The sequence below is a fragment of the Benincasa hispida genome, chromosome 9 (genome assembly GCF_009727055.1).
Source record: "Benincasa hispida cultivar B227 chromosome 9, ASM972705v1, whole genome shotgun sequence".
NCBI lineage: Eukaryota > Viridiplantae > Streptophyta > Magnoliopsida > Cucurbitales > Cucurbitaceae > Benincasa > Benincasa hispida.
The window spans coordinates 39,796,387-39,818,570 of NC_052357.1; the positions used below are offsets into that span (position 1 = coordinate 39,796,387).

The window sequence follows — 22,184 nt, forward strand, 5'->3', positions numbered from 1 at the left end:
TGAATTGTAACTGAGCTAGGGACTGGTACAGTTAAGAAAACCTTATGTATACTGTATGGTAAGCCATAGTTTGGGAAATGTTAAAGTACAAAGAATGTCTTCTCCAAAGTAGGGATGGAAAGAACGTCCTAAGAAAAGTGCTCTCGGTCAGGTCGAGAAGTCTAGTTGACATAAATATTGATTTCACAACTAGCAAGTAATTCAAAGGTATAACAACTGGAAAAGAATGTTCCAGTGGTATTGCTAGGAAATGGAAAAGGACCACACTAGTAATAAACGAATACTATGACTCAATGGAAAATGGAAGAGTCACCAGAGGATGTGACAAATACAGTGAACTATGATGATCAAGTATTCATACATACTAATATTATTTAATATGAACAAAGTTAATATTAGAATAGCGAAGCGAAAGTGTAGTAAAAAGGGGGAAGAAGAAAGAAAAGAAGAAGGTTGTAAAGTTTACGACCAAAGGATGTTGTCAAAGTCTAAGTTATAAGTAGGTTTGAGCAAATTTCGAGGACGAAATTTCTTTTAGAGGGGAAAAATTTGTAAAACCCGAACCCTAATTACTTTAAGTAAGATTAAGTAATGTGATGTCTTCTAATGAGCTAAATGAAGCCATGTCTTAGGAAGGGTAGAAGAAGAAAGCAAGAAGAAATAGGCTCTTGGGTAGCTAAGTGTAAAAGTAGGACAAAACTCGGCTAGGCTAAGGAAGGTCATGCTTGATGATGGAATGCATAATAAGCATATGAATGAGACCATACCATCTAATGAGGTGTAGTGCTGAAGTAATATTGTGAGTGAAGTTAGAAAAAGAAGTTTCGCTAAATCCTAGCCTTCATCACAGATAGTGGGCCAGGTGGCACAATGAGGGTTCATGCTGGATTTTGGGCGATAATATAAACAAGAAGGTCAAATTCATTGGGTCGGTTTGGACAAACTACTTAGGCTATTTGTGTAATTTTAGTGGAATTCGAAAGCTCTGTGTGACTATTTTCTGTGGTTGGGTCGTTGGAAGGAAAACTTCCCGAAATAAGGCTGGAGGGGCAAAATAAAGATGAAGGGTTCGTTTCTCGGGTGAATCTAGGCCATCAGTAAAGAATTGAAGCTCCAGGACGAATTAAAAAGCATTTTGAGCTAAAACTTTGAGGTAATATTTTTAACTCAGGTATGAACAACTTTTTAGATGGAACTTTTTAAGATGAGGCCTGAAAATCGAGTTATATAATTTTGAAGTTTGAACTGAAAATTGTTGAACAAGCAGGTAGCTGCTTGAATTGGGGCCAACGATGAAGTTTTGAATATCTAGATTAAACGACGAGGAATTTTGAGCTTAAATTTTAAAGTAATGTTACTCAATTCTAAACACGTTTGTAGAAGGAAGTTTCTTCAAAAGAGGTCTGTATTTTGAGTTATGAATTTTTAAAATTGTAACAGAGAATCTCGCTAATTTTGTGATAAGGATCTCATTAATGAACAAGCAAACAACTCACCGTGGAGATTATAGTGAAATTTTCTGACGAGGATCTCACTAATGAAGAAAATCTCGCTAATTTTGTGATGAGGATCTCGCTCTAGAAGGGAATCTCGCTAGAAATTGGGCTGAATCTCGCTAGGAATTGGCTGATCTCGCTCCAGAGGATCTCGCTGGTATCGCTCTAGAGGCGATCTTGCTGATCTCGCTCTAGAACATCTCGCTGGTATCACTCTAGAGGATCTTGCTGATATCCCTCTAGAGGATCTCGCTATCTCGCTCTAGAGGATCTCGCTGGTATTCGCTCTAGAGGATCTCCGCTAATGTTGCTCTAGAGGATCTCGCTGACCTCGCTCATGGGGATCTCGCCAGTAAAGCTGTCTTTGTTGATGAAAGGTCCTTTAATAAATGAATTAATTGAGGTATTTTACTAAGAATTTTAAGTATTTTAACCAGGAATTTATGTCCTTTCAGGCAAAAGGAGCTAGGAGAGGCGTATAATCCGTTAAAAGGCTAACAAGCTGTGAGTGACTATATGATGACTTATTGTTTTAATGATTTAGAAATATGATTTCTTTTGAAACTATTTCTCATGCTAAGAGTTTAAATGATGTTGCTAAGCAACATATTTGTGAAACTATTTCTCATTAAGCATGTTTTTCATGGAATTGACATGATTTAGATATGTTATCTTGTCTATAATACATCAGTATGTTTAAGTAACTCCATTTTTATGATGAACCAGTATGATGGATGAACTAGTATGATGATTTGAGCACTAAGCCTTTAGTGTTCAACTAAAGATTATGACTAATTATATGACGGATACTGAAGGACAATGAGAAGGTATCCTAAGGATACTGAAGGACAATGAGAAGGTGTCCTAAGGGTACTAAAGGACAATGAGAAGGTATCTTAGTCAGTACCTAAGTATGACGGTACTCAGTTATAACCACGTGCACGTAGGTAATACGACGTCAAAGGATTGAGCAAAAAGGTTTCTCCCGACTAAGGTTGGCATTGAAGGTTAGATCTAATAGTTCACTCTCAACTAAGGATAAAGTAGTCATGTCTTGTTCTAGACTAGATGTTACTAATGTATGAGTTTATCCACGTATGCACTTGAGCACTAAGACTTAGTGTTCAACTAAAGGTTTATCCACACATATTGTTACTAATGTATGAGTTTTCCAAGTATGTTTCCATACCTAACGCATGCTAATAGTTTTACAAGCTAGTTCAACATTATTTAAGCCAACTTATTTTGCAAAGTATGAAGCATGCATTAGGTTAAAGCTAAGGTTGTATGAAGCTTGATGCACTATGCTTTAAATACCTAAGATTGTCAAAGTACATGCGTTAGTATTCCTAGATATACTGAAGGTAGGGAAGGTATCCTAAAGAGTTTCCTACACTATATTTGAGAATTATTCTTTAAATGCTTTCGAGAACTTGATAGCTTGAGTGAGCCGGATACCAAAGGTAAGGAAGGAATCTAAGTAAATGCACTAAGTTGTTGACGGTACATAGAAAACTCCATGAGCACTAAGACAGGTCTGAATGAGAGGCCGAGGTATGGGTCTCTTAGCCAATAACAGACGTTGGGAGCTAGAGCGATGTATGCTCGTTCTCAACTGAGAAAATAATGATGTTAATGGTGGTTTTAAAGGTTTTATGTACACATTTTCTTGGTATACTCTAGTTTCAGTAATATTTTCTCAAGCTTTCGGTTTTAAGCATGAGATTTATATTTTTATTAAGTCACTCACTGGGCTTCTAGCTCACGTTTTCGAATGTTTTTCTTTTTTAGGTAGCGGTTAGTTCCCAAAGGACTATTCTGCTGCTGTTCTGCCACTCAAAGAAATAGGTTGAAGGAAGCTAATTGAAGACCTGTATTAGTTAGTATACATGTGTCTGTCTAGTGACTAGTATTCTTGATGGGCTCATTAGGTTTTAATATCCATGTATAAACAATGCTGCGAAATCCTGTGATGTAAATGTGTTAAGTTTTGAGTTAATATGTATGTATTAAGGTTTGAGTATTATTTGACAAGTAAGATAGGCAGTAAGTGTCAGTAAAAGGGTTGGTAACTGCTGCAGTCACCATTCCGTTCAGGTTAGGAGGGTAATCTGGTGCGGGGTGTGACACACGACATCGTTCAAGCCCTGGAATCAGCCTTTAGGAAGCTATCTATCTACTTACCCCTATCTCGTAGAAAGAGTGAATTCCATCTTGTGTAGCTGAGTTCCTAGCTCCCAAATCAGACGAATCCCCAAAATGGTAGGTTTGAATCGGCAACCTGGTCACTCGCACCCATACAAATCTCAGGACTGCCCTCAATGGCAGGAGTTCCCAACTCACTCAGGATTGAGATCATGTTACCTATGGTCATCTTAGTGAAGTGAAGTCTCCATCATGAACGGCGTTATTAACGAGACGTTAACACTTTGTGGTAAGGTCTTATACAAACTCTTTGTATAGGACGCTCCCGTTTGCATGTCCCCTACACGAATGATCAGGATTAGACCATCTGTGACAAGTCACAACACTTGTGACCATTTCACAAAGCGGGCCGCATCTGTAGCGTTACCAGAATAAGGTTTCCCTTCTATATCCATATACAACAAACCATTTTAGTTATCACTCAAGACATGATCCACTTGTATGTCACCATATACATGCTTAAGTTACATATAGATAACCAGAGATTTTATGTTTATTGGTTTCTGGTAAAGCAAATAAAACATGCAACTGAGCAAAAAACAAGATGTGAAGTAAATATCATATATTATACAACACAAGCGTTCGTACAAACTGTTTACAAACTACAGGACAAAAGACTTTAGGGCATCAACCTCAACACATTGTATCTTTTGTCTTTCCTTCAATATTTAACAATGTGCCCACCAAATTGTCACTTATGTTTTTTTCAATATGCATTACATTCAATTTATGTCATAACAATAGTCTAAACCAATATGGAAGTTGGAAAAAAAATATCTTTTCTTAGTCCAGTTTAGAATTCATATTCTTTTTTTTTTTATCTTGCTTCGATGGATGTTTGCTAAGCATAGAAAAGTTTAACGTATTTATTTGTTGTAAGATCTCTTCTCCATTAATTACGACTGAAGAAGGTCTACATTCAACTTTTCCATCATGTTGTCTACTTCGACGACAACTATGATTCTAAGGAAGATAACGTCGATGTCCCATAATTGCTATTTTCCCTCTTATCCTGAAGGACGAATTATCTTCTTTGCATATTAGACATGCTTGATAACCTTTTGTACTCCACCCAGATAGGTCACCGTATGCAGTGAAGTCATTAATCGTCCATAATAAGGTCGCATATAGTTGAAAGAACTCACTAGTAACAGAATCATAAGTCCGCACACCAATTGTCAATAACTCTTTCAACTCTTCAATCAACGGCTGCAAGTAAACATCAATTTCCTTTTCAGGAGATTTTAGACCAAGTATGAGCAAAGACATGAAGAAGTTTGTTTCCTTCATGCATTTCCAAGGGGGCAAATTATAAGGAATTATCACCACAGGCCACATACTATAAGAAGTGCTCATATTTTCAAACGGATTGAACCCATCTGAAGCTAATCCCAAACGAAAATTTTGGGGATCTAAAGTGAAATGAGAAAATTCATGATCAAAATGTTTCCACCCCTCTGCATCAGCCGGATGTCGCAATACATCCTCCATTTCAACTCGCTTATCTTTATGCCATCTCATGTCAGAAGCGCCTTCTTTTGATGCAAACGATTATTTTAATCTCGGTATCAATGAAAAATGATGCAATATCTTATGTGGTATTTTTTTACCCTTGCAATCATTAACTTTGTACCGAGACTCACCACAAATGGGGCATTGTTTCAAATCAAACTCTTTCCAATACAATACACAATCATATTTGCACGCATGAATAGACTCATAACCTAGGCCTAAATCACGAAATTTTCACTTGGCTTCATAAAAGGAAGTAGGTATAGCGGTGCTAGCTGGAAACACTGCTTTTGACAATTCCAGCAACATGTCAAACGATTTGTTACTCTAGCCATTGAGAACTTTGATATGCATCAACTTCACTAAAAAGTTCAAGGACGAAAATTACGAACAACCAAGGTATAATTCATCACGTGCTTCGGTCATTAATTCCTCGAATAAGTTCGTGGTATCTCTTTCTTGACCATTAGAGGACATTTCATTCTCAATCCCTTCTTCATTTGCATCTTCATTTTCAATTGAAACTTGTAAATCGTTTATTAGATTCAACATCTCATTTTCTTCGAAAACATTACCCTCTATACTATCTACTTCAATATTCTGTATTGAATGAGTTGTATGACTTTCAAACTCTCTAGATAAGTTTATTGGTTCTCCATGATATACCCATTCATGTTATGAGGGATATATTCCATATGTTAATAGATGTCGTTCCACGATATCTATTTTTTCCCGAATCGAATTCATACAATTCGTGCATAGAAATCTTATTCGTCCGTAATCATTAACATGAAACTTCGCCATATCTAAAATTTGGGATACTTCTTCTCTATACTCCACTAACAACTTATTCCTTAGTTTAATTCATTCTCTATTCATCCTTAAAAATAAATCTTTTTTGACCAACTTGTAATCCAAAATAATAACCTGGATTAGAGGACAAAGTACAAAGTCTTTATTAAGCACGAATTTTGATTAATTTAATAAAATATTCCGAGTTTGTTTGGAGAATTTAAAATTTTAAATAATTTCATAGGTGATTTGACTTTTTTTTCCCCTAATGTTATTGATTTTTTTGCCCCTAAACTAAGTCCAAAATTAAGTTATAAGTAAAAGTGGTCCATTTTTTCCCCTTGAAAGCCAAAGTGTTTTTAAGGTATAGAGTTTAGGATACAAACATCATAGTAAATTAACAATAACATCCATAATATTAATTACATGTAACATCCATATTTCACAATTCACAATAACATCCACAATCCACAATAACATCCACAATCCACCAAATTGCATAAATTGTAACATAAAAAAAACAAATGAGATAGATTCTAAATGACAATAATCCACCAAATTACATAAATTGTACTATCCATAATCCACAACTCACAATAATCCACCAAATTGCATAAATTGTAACATATATTCTAGTAAATTAAGTAATCCATAACCTTAAGAATTAAAAGGAAAAAAAAAACTCAATCCACAATAACATCCACAATCTATAATTCATAATTCACATCAGATTACCAACATGCTAGAAATTAAACATTAGCAACATTAATTACCAACATTACCAACATGCTAGAAATTAAATATTACCAACATTAATTACCAACATTACCAACATGTTAGAAATTAAAAACAATGGCTTAAATTAATATACAAAATAAGAGAAAATAAATGAAATGGATGTGCGCGAACCTTGTTGAAAGCTTGAAATAAACAATAAATTTGAAAGCAATAAAGGGGGAAGGTGGTGGCAGACGGCGGCGGGAAGGGGGAAGGAGAAAGCGGCGGCGGCGACATAGGCATGAAGGGGTGTGGGGGAGCATGAAGAAGGCGGTGCATGCGGGGGAGCATGAAGGGGGCGACACGGGTGAAGGAGCGGTGGGGGCGTCAAGGGAAGAAGGAAAATGGGCGGCGGGCGTGAAAGGGGACGATGGGGAAGAAATTACATGGAATGCATCGTTAGTGTCTCATTTAGATACCCGTACTGATCAATGTGAACTTGAAGTTCAGAAAATAATTTATTTGTAAAATATAGAAAATCAATTATCATATGCACTTATAGATGCAAAGAAAGTAACTAAGTCACATATTCCAGTTGCAAATGTTCCATAAAAAATTGATATCCCAACACAACAAGTTGTCACTAATGAGTCTTGAACACGGCTAAAGCATGGTAGACCGGTGGGTTCTAAAGATAAAAATTGTCAAAAAGGAAAAATAATTAATAGTGAAAAAGACATGGTTAAGGATGTAAATACCCATAAAGAAATCCTCGACATGACTAGTGAGGAAGGTGAAATACCTAAAGATAATAATGAGATTTCAATAAACTATGTCATGAGAGGAAAAAGATGGAATCGAACTAATGTAATTATTAACAACATTTTTGCATATAATGTTGCTCTTTGTATTATATCTTAAAATGAGGATCCTGAACCAAAATCTGTTGAAGAATGTCGACATAGAAAATATTGGCTTTGGTGGAAAGAAACAATTGAGGAAGAATTAAACTCACTTTCAAAATGTCAGGTTTTTGGACCTGTAGTCCAAACACCAAAAGGTGTTAAACCTGTGGGATACAAATAGGTGTATGTGAGGAAAGGAAATGTCATAAGATATAAAGCAATACTAGTTGCACATGGTTTTTTAAAAAGACCTGGTGTTGATTTTGAAGAGATATATGATCTGGTGGTGGATGTAATTACATTAAGATATTTAATTGGCTTGAATGCGTATAAAAGTCTGAATATGCATCTTATAGATGTAGTAACAACATACTTATATGGATCTCTTGATAATGATATTTATATGAGAATCCTAAAAGAATTTAAGGTACCTGAAACATATACATCAAACTCCTGGGAATGGTATTCAATAAAGTTACAAAGATCACTATATGGATTGAAACAATCAGGACGGGTGTGGTACAATCGCTTAAGTGGATATTTATTGAAAAAAGGTCATCAAAACAATCCAATATGTTCGTGTGTTTTTATAAAAAAACACAATCAGGATTTCCTATTATAACTATATGTTGATGACTTGAATATAATTGGAACTTCTGAAGAGCTTTCAAAGGCAATAGAATATCTTAAGAAAGAATTTGAGATGAAAAATATCGGAAAAACAAAATTTTGCCTTGGTTTCCAAATTGAGCATTTAGCAGATGGAATATTTATTTATCAGTCAACTTATACAAGAAAAATTTTGAAAATATTTTATATGGACAAAGAACATCCATTAAATATTCCAATGGAAGTCCGTTCATTGGATATGAAGAAAGATATATTTCGACCTCGAGAAGATAATGAAGAACTTATTGGTTCTGAAGTATCATATCTTAGTGCAATTGATGCGCTTATGTATCTTGCTAATAATACAAGACCAGATAATGCATTTTCATTAAACTTATTAGCTAGATATAGTTCTTCTCCTACAAAAAGACATTGGAATGAAATTAAGCATATACTCCGTTGGTTATGACGAACAATCGATATAGGTTCGTTTTATTCAAATAAATCAAATTTTGATCTAGTTGGTTATGCAGATTTTGTATTTATCTGATCCACATAAAGCTAGGTCTCAAACAAGTTATTTGTTCACATATGGAGGAACTGTTATATCATACAGATCGGTGAAATTGACTATAACGCCCACTTCCTCAAATTAGGTTGGAATTCTTGCAATTCACAAGGCTAGTCGAGAATGTGTGTGGCTAAGGTCAATGACCCAACATATTCATGAAACGTATGGTTTTTCTTCTAATAAAAACCTTCCAACAATATTATACGAAAACAACACAGCTTGCATAGCCCAAATCAAAAGAGAATATATTAAAGGAGATAGAACAAAACATATTTTACCGAAGCTTTTCTAAACTCATGATCTTGAAGAAAATTGTGACATCACTGTACAACAAATTTGTTCGAAGGATAACCTGGCAAACTTATTTACAAAGGCATTACCAATCGCAACTTTTGAAAAATTGGTGCACAACATTGGACTGCGGCGACTCAGAGAATTTAAGTGATGTTTTCATGAGGGGGAATAAATATATTGTATATTTTACGAGTATGTATTATGTGAAATATGTACTCTTTTTCCTTCACTAGATGTTTTTTCTATTGAAATTTTCCTAATAAGGTTTTAACGAGGCATATTTCATATATATATGGGCATCTAAGGGGGAGCATTATGAATATTATAATAGAAAACAGATGTCCATTACTTAGTATCCCAAAGGCCATGTGTCACCATTCATGCTGTCCATGGGCCTTGTAGTTATTCATGTTTGGTGTCCATGTAAGTCCATATTCTACTTGTCATTTTGCCTATAAATAGTGGTATTTTGTGGATCTTAAAATCACACCTATATTGGTGAGAATTTCATTGCACTAATTTTCATATTATCCAATTTCATGATTTTGTTTATTTTATGTTTTTAGTTATTTTATTTTATAATTCTAGTTATTTATTTATTTATTATTATTATATAAAAATATTATTATATTATATTTTTCATATCTGTATTCTAGTTGTGCTCCTCAATTTTATAACAACTACAACAAATATGACTTTTTAAGCATCCATTTATAGCATTGGGTCTATTACCGTTGTAAAAAAAAAAAACTGGCGCTAAATGGAAATAAAAGTGTGACTTGGTGCTCATCTTCTTCTTATTTCCTAAAATTTCATTTCCCTCTCTCTCATGAGATTATTTTAAGTCATCCCTCCAAAAATTTCACTTCTTTTATCTCTAACAAAATCTTCCTTTTTTCTACTTTCTTCCCTTTCACCTCATAATCGCATTTGCCAAAAAAATTTGTTCTTCTACAAAATAAAAGAATTAAAAAAAAACCCTTTCTCTCTCTTGATGTCCCTTTCTCTCTGTCGACCACCGACCACTGCTTAGCCAAACAACCACCATTCACCTAGGATCTTCGCCGATGAGTTCTTCATGTTTTTTCTTTCCTTTCTCAATTCATCTCTCTCACTCTCTCTCTCTCTCTTTTCAAACCTTTCTCCCTCAATTTATCTCGTCATTTCATGCACAAGTCGTCAACCACTATATTGCACTTCTAGGCTTCATCAGACGACACTATAATGGCTAGATCTTCTTCCTCCACTCGATAATTTACCTTATTAAAAAAAAAAAACTATGGAAAGTAAAGAACTTTCAATAACATGGGCTATGACAACATTCCGAAAACGCTATGGAAAGCCAATTATAGCATTTTTTTATGCTATCGTATGTTATATTTGTTGTATTGAGTCTATGTAGCTTGTCTCAATCCATGGTTATAAACTGACAATTGTTGGTTGTGGTCATTGGTCACGATGCCCCATTTCTAGTTTTGATTGCTAGTAACCCATGACCAACTACTGCAAAAGCTAACCTGTTGTCAACGACTGGGATTTGGGACCAATCAAATAACGACCTAGTCTGGTAACCAAAGACCAAGTATTGGGACTGAGGACTAGGGAGTTTTAAGTTGGTCGATCATATTCAATGGAGATTTAATTCGGTTGCACATAATATGGCTCCCCCAAGATTGAGAAGATCTTTAATGTCACGTTCTTTCAACTTTATTATGAAGTCCCCTTCACACACAAACCTAGGCTTCCCCTAAGTTAGCTAGAACCCTTCGAAAACACATAAGTAATCTTCACGTCTTTCTATGATCAAGACCAGCTACCTTGATCAGTACTACACTATCAAATCTTTTCTTCAAACAATAAACAAAATATCCTTCGATCGTTCTATCAAACTTGATTCATACAAACTGTGAAATAATATGACAACCCTAGCAAAAATCATATCGCCCTTTAAACAAGAGAGCAACGAAAAGAAAGAAACCCATTCGGATGGCCATCAACACCATAAAGGAAAAAATCAATAAGAAAAAAATATACAATCACATAAATAAGGATATAAATAATCCTACGAGACACTCGATGTTACTGCAAATCTTAATGATAACCACTAAGACAACAGTCAAACAAATCAACACTAGTCAACATTAAACAAATGTAATTAATCTCTAATTCTAAAATGTAATTAATCTCTAATTCTAACACTATATAAAAGAAAATATATAATAAATAAACCTCTCCCATATCTAAGTTCAAGAATATAGGGAATTTTTAAAATAATGTAAAAAATAGGGTATATGGGAAAGTACTTTTAAAATTAGGTGGAAATGAAAAATATTGAAAAAGATATGGTAGTTTTGGTAGGGAAGGGAAATCGTGTACCCGATACATGATTAGGCTTTAATCCAGTCAGCACCACGTCAGCACCATCGGTGGACTGGTCAAGCATGTACTTGTGGATCAGGTCCACGATTATTTTTTCCTTTTTTAATCAATTTAACTGTTTATTTTCTAATTATTAAGTAACAATTTTTTTTTTATTACTAAACTTAATTATATATTTAATCTGCAATAAAAACTTAATTATTTTGCAACAAATTCTGAGTTCACCAAGTAGACTTCACTAAGTAGTACATCTCTCTACAAATAAATAAAAAAAGAAAAAGAAAAATATATCATGATACTTAAGAAGATTTACAATTAGTTCTTTAATTTGAAAATATAAGTTTACATGAAATTTAAAGACGACCCCTTGGCCCTTACCCCCATGGGGTTTGTCTTCGTGTGCCTCTAAATTAACTTTGCCCTTTTTCCGTTGTCATCAATGACGAATACGTCTTTGATCATTTTCAGCAACATTGAGTCGTCTTGTTTGTTGAACAATAGTTTTTATGTCACCAATGTTTGGTCACACATTGAACCAACTCTGGTAAATCGTGTTGTACTAAATATTGTTGTACTTCTTCGATAAAATTATTCTGTATGATGAAAAAATTAATATTAAACAATATTCATATCATATATTTAGGAAATATCTGATTTTAAATCTCTTACCATGAAGTAATAGTAAGCGTCGTTAGGTGTGATAAATCACCTCGTGATTAAATCGTACCAGGAAAAGTAATCGTCTGATACAACTGGTCTATTTGTTATTTCTCCCAGTGCACAACGATCATGTCGTGCATACCAGTGGGATATATATTCCGCGTGAATTCGACACCAGTCTTGGTCGCGCTTACCTCTCAAATCAATCTGGTGTAGTGCTAGGAGTGTATAGCACAACGAAGGTACCATTTGTCGCAGACTAAATTGTCTCAACACATGATTTGGATGATGCCACTCTACTATATGGAAGCATATAAGAGAACTAACAGTCAACCAGATGTCGTGATCATCACGATAGTAATCATGTAGTGATGACCAAAAATTTTGTATGCATGACGTCCAATTAATCTGACAAAAAAAGAAGATAATATACACCCAATTAATCTGACCAAATGTTTTAAATATTCATTTATATATACATTTGTTACCTGATTATGCATCAGTCTGTCAAATATTTTTCAGTATACTACCAACATATTTGTTGACCATTCAAAGGCAATTAATACACCATTCCATCCAAAATTATAAAAAAAATACAATTAATTTATATTCTTACATAAAATGATAACGAAATAAATATACAAATAGAATAATACTTGGCACTAAGTCAACAATGACCTAGGGCCTGTAATTGGACTTGTGGTGCTATAATTTGAAATCTATCATAAGCCCATACATGTAGTAGTATTAGCATCCCCACTATTTCCAATGCTTGTGCATTAGTAGCCCGACAAAGTTCTCTATAAAGCCATGCAAGATTGACACCATCCCATGAGTACGTACCAACATACTCGAAATCAGACAATGGAGGGAGAAACATAAGATGTACTAGAGTGTTCGACTTGTCAGCGAATAAAAATCCTCCAATAAGTTGTATAATGTATGCTCATGTATACCTACGTACGCTAAAGTCGTCAGCATCGGGAGGTAATTCTGGAAACTGGGACGCCAACCATTTAATACTCAATCTCGAGATTTGCAGATCATCTAGTAGAACACCTAAGAGCTCGTCACAAACAGTTTTTCAATTATATTGTAATGAACCGATCAAAGGTTCTTCGTCCAATCGTAACCCAAACTGAATGGCAACATCCTACAACGTAATCATACATTCCCCACAAGGCAGGTGAAATGTGTGGGTTTTTGGTCTCTAACGCTCAACTAAGGTAATAACGAGGTGTCTATCAAGTTGGATAAATCCGATTTGTGCAACCCCAAGAAAACCATCCTGTTCATCATAGGGAATAATACGTGGATCAAATGGGATGGTATGTTATGCAAATTCCTCCCTTCTCCGACAACCCAAAACTACATTAGAAGAACGATCCCATATCGATTGTGAACAATGGGTATTTTGTTTATATAGTTGTACAGGATTAAAAGAACCAGGCTCCATTACCTAAGAAGTTCAAATTATATTACATAACAAAAATTCATTACATACAAAATAAAATTAAATTAAAAACACAAATACATAAAAAATTAAATTACATTAAAAACACAAGTACATAAAAAAATAATTACATAAAAAGATACAAAATACAGTTCCAAATTACATTAAAAATACAATTACATAAAAAATTCAATGGCCCGAAGAGGAAGCACCTAATGTACGTTGTGGACAAGTACGCTTGTTATGTCCTTCTCCCTTGCAAATTGTATATCGAACTTTTTGGTTTGCCTATCTCCAATCCATTTCATTATGAATACACATACTTTTTGGTCGACCCTGTTCTCTTAGTATGTCCGCATTTGGATGAACTTCTGTAAATGAGAATTCTGGCCAATAATCTAGGTGTTGTATTGATGCAAGCGACCTTCATAACATCGCTCAAAATTGGACAACTTGTAGCATTCATCTATAAGAGGTATGTATGTCAAATGCATGTAGTTACAAATTGCAATTACATGATAGCATGGAATCTTGAATGACTACCACTTATTACAAGAACAAGTTCCTTCTTTCAAGCACAAAACTTGTGTGTGTTGTCCATTAGAGGGAGAAATCATACTTATGCTAGTTTGTACTTCAAAAGTTAGAGTTTCCCTGTCAATTGATGTCACTGTGTGTGCAGATGCTCGTTTTTCCCACCTCTTAAGCTTTCTCATGGCATATTCTGTGTACATGTCCCCACGGTCGAGTGCTTCACTAATCTCTTGTCTTCGACTTTCAAAATATAGTATTGTGCGATAGAATGTTAGCCTAACCAAAGAAGTAATTGGTAACATTCTAGCACCTTTGAAAACACCATTCATACATTCAACTATATTGCCTTTCATCCACCCAGGTACCCATCGTCATGTGTTTGGGTTCATTTTTCCAAGTCAATATCAGAAAAATATTCAAGGCATTTAAGGTTCAATTGTTTCAACTATTTCATACACCGAATGAATTTGCGTCTTTGGTGTTGATTTCCTGCCTTAAACACCAAATATTTTAGTTGCTTTGATTTATATTTCGTATGGAAATTACTAGCAACATGTTGAAGACAATATCGATGGTATGCTCTAGGTTCACTTCAACCAATTTCCTCATTATTAATTGTAGTAAGAATGCTCTTGTGTCTATTAGAAATCAAGAAAATACCATCTCATTGGGTAACATATTCACGAATGCCCACAAAAACCATGATCACCTAAAGGAATTTTCACCTTCAACAATAGCAAAAGCAAGGGGAAATATATGCCTGTTTGCATCAATAGATAAGGCGGTCAATTTCCCCTTATACTTTCCGTAGAGATGAGTTCCATGGATCTAGATTAATGGTCTACAATATTTAAACCTTTTACTTGCAAGACCGATGATCCAAAAAAATCGACCAAAAATATTCGTATCTGACACATTAGACGGAAGGAAATACCAATCCGATCGTGTTCCTAGATTGTAATGAACAAGAGAACTCAACCAATACGGAAGCTCTGAATATGATTTCTCCTAATCACCAAACACAAAAATCAATGTTTTTCTCTTGGCTTTCCACACCAGTCTATAATTAACATTATAGCCACATTATTTTTTTAATTGCTTCTTGGAGTAGGGCTACAGGTACCCCAAGATCAGCTTTAACTAAATTTTGGATTTCGATACTCATAAAATTTGAATCAAGCTGTGAATGATCATGTGTCAATTATGAATACAAACATGAGTGTTCCCCTTCAAGTTAAGTGATTTTGAACATCTCATGAGTTTTATGCCGACATGCCCCTCCAATCACAATCATCCTTCCACTGTTTGCATCTCACATACCAAATATCTTGATTTGATTCCACTACAATAATCTCATAGTGTTCTGTCACGCAGTATTTTTTTACAACAAGTTGTAAATCTTCTTTAGTATTAAATAACATTTCTTTCTGTATTAAATTAGAATTATCTACACATATACTCATTTTCTCCAAAGTTGATCCTCGTTCACATGTTGAATTAGCAATTTCCCAATCTATTTGGGTGAAAATATTTGACGGTACCAACTCAAGATCATGTTCCTCACTTCTATCATTTCCAAATAATTCATCGAAGTTCAACGACAATATCACTATCTTCATCATTTCCAGGTTCAAGAATAACTAAATCTTTAGGATGCATCAACATATTTATTCAAATTTTCTCAATTGTTATAGTTGACAAAAAATATGTTAATACGACAAAAAAATTCTTTCTTCTTTTTAAAGAAATTAAAATATTTTCTTAAATCAACCCAACAAAATCACCCAAAAATAGCCCAACAAAATCTATAATGTATACATTAATTCAACAGTCCAATTACAAGAAAAATAATCAAGCCCAAATCTACAAAGTATATATAAATAAACCTAAATATACAAATCTATATATATAAAAAAAATCATATAAAATCATATAAACGAATCTATAAATTAGCCCATCATATAAACAAATCTATAAAGTATACATAAATTAGCCCAAATCAGCCCAAGTATACAAATATATAAAAAATCATATAAATTCATATAAGTAAATTTATAAATCAACCTAAATTAAAAAATCTATAAAAGCCCAAGTATATAAATTCATATATTAGAAATAAATAAAGAAAAAGTTTTACCTAAGGCAGACGGCAGATGGTAGATCGGCTCACGGTGGCAGCAACAACAAGATTGAAGATGGCAGACGACAGCGGGTTGGCGACCGGTGGCAGTAAGGAGGAAAAAATGAGAAATGTTTTAGATGGGAGGAAAAAGAGGAAGGGCCATGGGTGGTTTAAGGGACCACTAAGTCATGTACCCGATACACGACTTAGGGTAATCGTGGACCTCGTCCATGATTACCAGGTCAAAACTACATGACTGTCCATATGGAAGTCTGCACGTGCCAAGTCACAGGTAGTCTTGTACCGAGTACACGAATTAGTGGTAATCGTATACTAGATACATGATTCAAATACCTATTTTTGTAAATATTTTCTACCCAACCCTATTTTTGTTAATAATTATTAAAATAACATTATTTAAAAAAATCCTTTTTCTTCAAACCCTAACTTAACTTTTCTACTACCCTCACTTTCATCAAATTGCACAACATAGTGACTGACACAACTCCCCCTCTTGTTTAGTAACTGACAACCACCCATAGCCATGACCCATCTCTATGCTACGCTATCTATCAATTGTTTGTTGTCTCTATACTCATCTCTAGCAACCCAATCGCCCTTCTCTAGAATTTCAAAAGTTTTATCTATATATGTATCGTATATAGAAAACCTAAATTGAGTGAACTCATCACTAAATCTATATACTTAGTGTTGCACTTACAAGATGCAAACATTAAACCTGAGGACTAAATCTTTGTTGTTAGTTTTCTCGAATTTCATTAACAACTTGTAGTTCATTTGCAAATTCTTCTTGGTTACTACAATAACTTATAAAGGATCAACAGATCGAAGAATCAATCTCTGCCCAGAGTGATTGTTGGCAAGCTTTGATGGTTTTACTTATTCATTAATCTAAAGCCCTAGCTTTTACCAGCTTCACCAATCAAACAACAATATGGTAATTTTCCACCAGTAACAATAAGTGGAACACTCTGTCTAAGATTATTTTACCGAACTTACAACGTGGAATGCTGACAATAGATTCAGCTAAACTATGACATTTTATTATCGAACTCTAATAAACTATTAGAGGAATTACAAACATTAAAGGGAATCATCAACCACATAAGACATAGCCCAAAATCCATTAAGGATAATAATATAAAACAACGATTGCAAGTTCGAATGAAAATAAAATGGCACAATGTCAACATAACATGCTAGCCACTCTAGTTACAAATGATATAAAATATATGCATTTAAAGTAATGTGAATACAATGGTATGCAGCTGATAACTGGTACAAATACAAGTTATTACAGTTTAAATTAGTAAAACAATGAGAGAAAGCAATGGTAAAATAGGCAATGTCATGTCTGAAAGCGCCAAACTAAAAGGAAGCGATCATGAGTGCTCATCGCATAAAATCAATTAATTTTCCTATTCTGTGCAGGTACAATGCGATGGTGCATAGGAAATTGCGATCCAATGGCACAATGCGACAGCGCACTTGAAGTTGCGATCATAAGTCATGCGATCGTGAGAAGTTTCTCAAAAAGTGATACCATAAAGACCTTGCATCAAGGCGGCAACATAATAAATCATAATGGGACATAAAGCTGATAATGGTCGATTTCGAATTTAGTTGACAAGCCGTTAAAATCAATATTGTTGCAAGTACATTGAACTTTTGGTGATCTTTAAACGGTGCAACAGAGTAGGGAAATTAATGCCACCCCTCATTGCAATCATTGATAAAAAGAGCTACTTCACCTTGAAATATATAAATACCCAATGCTACCAGAGAGAAAGGCTCCAACACACACACGTACATATACAAAGACGGAGAGAGAACAAGGAGGCGAGGTGAAGCCGAGAGAAATTGCTCCCGGATAGATCGAGAGACTGTCGGAAAAAAATACAAAGGAGAGAAGTCCAACCCTTGCAAGAGCAAGAATCCAAAACTAGAATAGAGTTGAAGTGATAAAAAGCAGTGTAAAAGGTCAGGGAAGTAAGACATTGCTTACCTGGCTTGTTATTTCTCAAATCCATTTGTTATTTTGTACTCAAAACTTTATTTATAGAAAATGGAAATGTAACATCCCACACCTTTTTATTTATTTATTAATAATGTAAAACTTTTCCCTTTTTAGTAATTGTCCTTAGTTGAAAGGCAAGTTTGAAATTCTGAATTTAAAATAATGTGAGGATTTAAGTGTTGTCGTGGAATTTATTCAAAAATTATTCAATTTCAAAAGTTATGGCAGGAATTAATTATTTTTGGAAAAAGGAAAGGAATTAAATAGTATAAAGTGGGTTAAGGAAAGGATCTAATTAGAGTTATACTATTTTCCTTTTATTATTATTATTATTATTATTATTATGATCATCATCATCATCATCATCATCATTATTATTATTAGTATTTTTTTAAAATAAAAAGGACCCCCCCCTCCATTTTCTGCTTCCTTGCCGCCTCTCAGCCGTCCTATCGCCACCATTCGTGGGTTTCGGCTGGCCAGATCCCGTCGGTCAGACATGCTGCCAATCGCCCAGCTCTCCAGACTGCCACCGCTCGAGCCCAAGCTGGTCTCCACCGCCGCTTGCCGTGTAAGCTTCTGCCTAGCCGACTCCTTCGCCACACGTCCGCCGTTCTCAGCCCTCCCATATTCGAGCCGCTGACATCCTCCACTGATCCTAGCCGAGTCTCTACTCCACTGCCCATCGTGTCGCTGCTGGCTGCTTCCAACGCCGCCAGCCCTGTTCGTCGCCAGGACCCTCCTACACCACTAGACTTGTGCTTTGAGTAAGCGATCGATTATTTTTGGGCAAGATTTTGGTTGATCTAGTTTGATTACCCATTTGGATTTTGGGTTAAAATTTTTTTATCTCTATATTTGGAATCCAGATCCAAGATTGGAGTACTTCAGAGTGCGCAGCGTGCTATTTAGCGGATTCGAGTTCGTTCGGCAAGTATTTTTGGTAAGCATGGTGACCCTTGTTGTTGATTGTTAGGCACTTTTTGTTGTTGGACTGATGGAGAGTTTGGTTTTAGTTTCTCGAAGGTTCCAAGTCGTCGTCCTTTAGGTTCTAAAATCTACAAAGAGGAAATTTTGAGTCGAAATCTCGCGAGTGTTGGTTGATCAAGTTTCGTTGGGTAAGTTCATTGGTGATCCCAAAATTTAATTTGTATGTATGGATCTTGGTTCCAAGAATTTAAAATTTGTGTTATGTTCTGTATTAGGGGACTTAGTTCAGGGGTTTTTGGTTGGAGATCATTAGCTTGGTTTAAAAATTGAAATTTGATTTCGAGGTAAGTAATCTTACTACTGGAACTGCCCACGGGCCAGGCTTTAATTGTGTATGCTAGCATAATAAGCGTATGTTATGGTAAATGTTAGCATATTGATTGACAGTATGACCTGAATCAAAGTATGTTTTGGCACGAATTCTGATTTGTTTACATACACACCTAAGTACTTGATCGTTAGTATGTGATAGTATGTGTTTTCATATGTTGATGTCTGATCTACTGGTGTTGAGGCATACTTGCATGTTGTGGATTTATGATGTAAGTTAGGCAAGGATGATGTATAATGTGTTGTTAAGAAATATGTGTATGTGATGAAGCCATGGTATCAAGGATTTTTATGTATGTTTTAGAACTGTACAATGTTGAATTTTAGCACGTTAAGACTGTGTGAATATCCTCATTGATTAGTTAAATGCTCACCAATTTGTGTTTCCTTCGGGATTCACCAGTTTGTGTTCCCTTCGGGATTCACCAGTTTTGTGTTTCCTTCGGGATTCACCAATTTTTTGTTTCCTTCGGGATTCACCAGTTTTGTGTTTCCTTCGGGAGTCACCAGTTTGTGTTTCCTTCGAGATTCACCAGTTTTGTGTTTCCTTAGGGATTCACCAATTTTGTGTTTCCTTCGGGATTCACCAGTTTTGTGGGCATATTTAACTATATTGGATAGGACTCAGTCTCTTATCTGGTACATGTATTTATGTGCCATATGCGGTTATCTAGAGGACATGGATGCCTAGCCTGATCCCAGTGGTGGGGTTACTTACTGAGTATTTCATACTCATTCTTTCTTATGTTGATGTTTCAGGTAAGGGTAGAGATGCACCGGCGATGGCGCAGCGGAATTCATGATCGACCCACTTGAACTAGTTTTTTATGTTTCTGCATCATGAGATTTAGAGTTCTTTTTCATGTTTTCCTTAATGTTTAGTTTTGATGTTTGAAACTTATTATTAAGAATTGTTTTTCATATGTATTTATTAACCTTTATGATTTATGGGTTCCTTATTATTGTTTTTAACAATTGCATTTAATAAATGTCTTCTGAACTTCTCTTGTTTTTAATTAGCATTTATTTTAAATAACTGAGCGTTGTTTTTATTTCTTTGCATGCATTTATTTTAGTAACGGCCTTACCTAGGTCCTAGGGGGTCGGATCGTTACAGGAAACTTCATTTTGATTTATGTTCAGTGTCTCCACATCATGCATGAGTAACTAAATTTGTGAATGGGTTGAGAGGTACTTATATAAGCGTCATTCATCATTTAGAAGTACTTGAGAAAGTAGTCTAAAGATACAGAATCTAGGATTTAGAGAGTTGGATTTATATTGCATAAGTAAGAGTAGAAACTTAGAAATAAGTCTATCTGCTGTTTCTCATACACATCGCATGCATCCTAGAAATAGAAAATGTGGCATTTTGCATTGAGAAATGTAATACTAATATCTGTGTATAGCATGATCGCATAACTTGTACACAATCTTGGGAAATGTTAGCTAAGTCTCTTCTCAACCCCTTCATCGCATACTTGTTATAACTCTCCACTTTCATCGTTCTGTGTTCAGCTCCATCGCATAGGAAAATCTAAATCAAAACACCATCTACTTATTTCTCACCACTGCAATAGTCCCTGTGTTCGACCCTGGACTTACAAGGAACCTAAGAAGGCTTATACTTGAGCTTTGTTAGGAAAACTTGTATGATCATTACATCCACACATCATCGCATACACACATCATCGCACCATAAATCAACCCATCAACAACCAACTAATAATACTAGTGATAGATATCAACTTAAATAAGCACATTAGAACTTCAAATTTTATCTGATGAAAAATTTGAGAAAGAGTGAGCTGAGAAGCTTAGTAAGTGATAAGTTTATAGAAAAATACTTTAAGGAAATCACTTTTCATTCTAAATAGATTTAGCCCAATACTCCATATGTTGGATTTTATGTCCTAAAACTCATGGTTTGTAAGCAGTAAAACTTATTCTGAAAATTCAATAAGTTATTATTGAATATATTGTTTCTTAGAAATCCAATAAACCAAAGTCTCTTGACTATTACATGAGTTTTGAACTTTATGTGGAGACATACAAATGGATCAGGTTTGAGTAAATAGTCAAAATGATCTATAGTATATGAATAAGGTTGGGTGCCTTATTCTGGTAACACTATTGGAGGCAGCCTACTCTGTAGTTGTTACAAAGAGTTGTAAAGTGCTACATACGAAGTGATCCTAATTCATGCATGTTGGGACATGAGGAGTGGGGGCGATCTGTGCAAATGAGTTTTGAGCAATACCTTTGGCAGCTAGGCAATGCATCAAGAGCTATGTGATAGCACTAAGTGATCGCTTACCTTTGCGCGCGTTAAACGATCAACTTCAGGCATTAGACAATGGCGCTAAGCGATCGTGTAGTAATTGTCTGTGCTAAACGATGGAGCTGCGTGATAGTGTTGGACACTAAGCGATTGTGTAGCGTCCTTCAACACTAGACGATGACACTATGCGATAAAAGGAAGACACTACACGATCGTATAGTTTGATCAGGAGCTAGGCGATAGTTGCTAAACGATCATGCAAACACTAAATGATTAGGCAAATGTATGACAATGGT

At 35.0% G+C, this 22,184-nt stretch overlaps 1 long non-coding RNA gene across 1 annotated transcript; it reads left to right on the top strand.

Moving 5' to 3' along the window:
* Window positions 1-18,996: 18,996 nt before the first annotated feature.
* On the top strand, window positions 18,997-19,819 carry LOC120085015. The gene is made up of 4 exons (XR_005483790.1): window positions 18,997-19,054; window positions 19,157-19,230; window positions 19,304-19,405; window positions 19,493-19,819. It is a non-coding gene; the product is annotated as an uncharacterized LOC120085015 (long non-coding RNA).
* The last annotated feature ends 2,365 nt before the right edge of the window (window positions 19,820-22,184 follow it).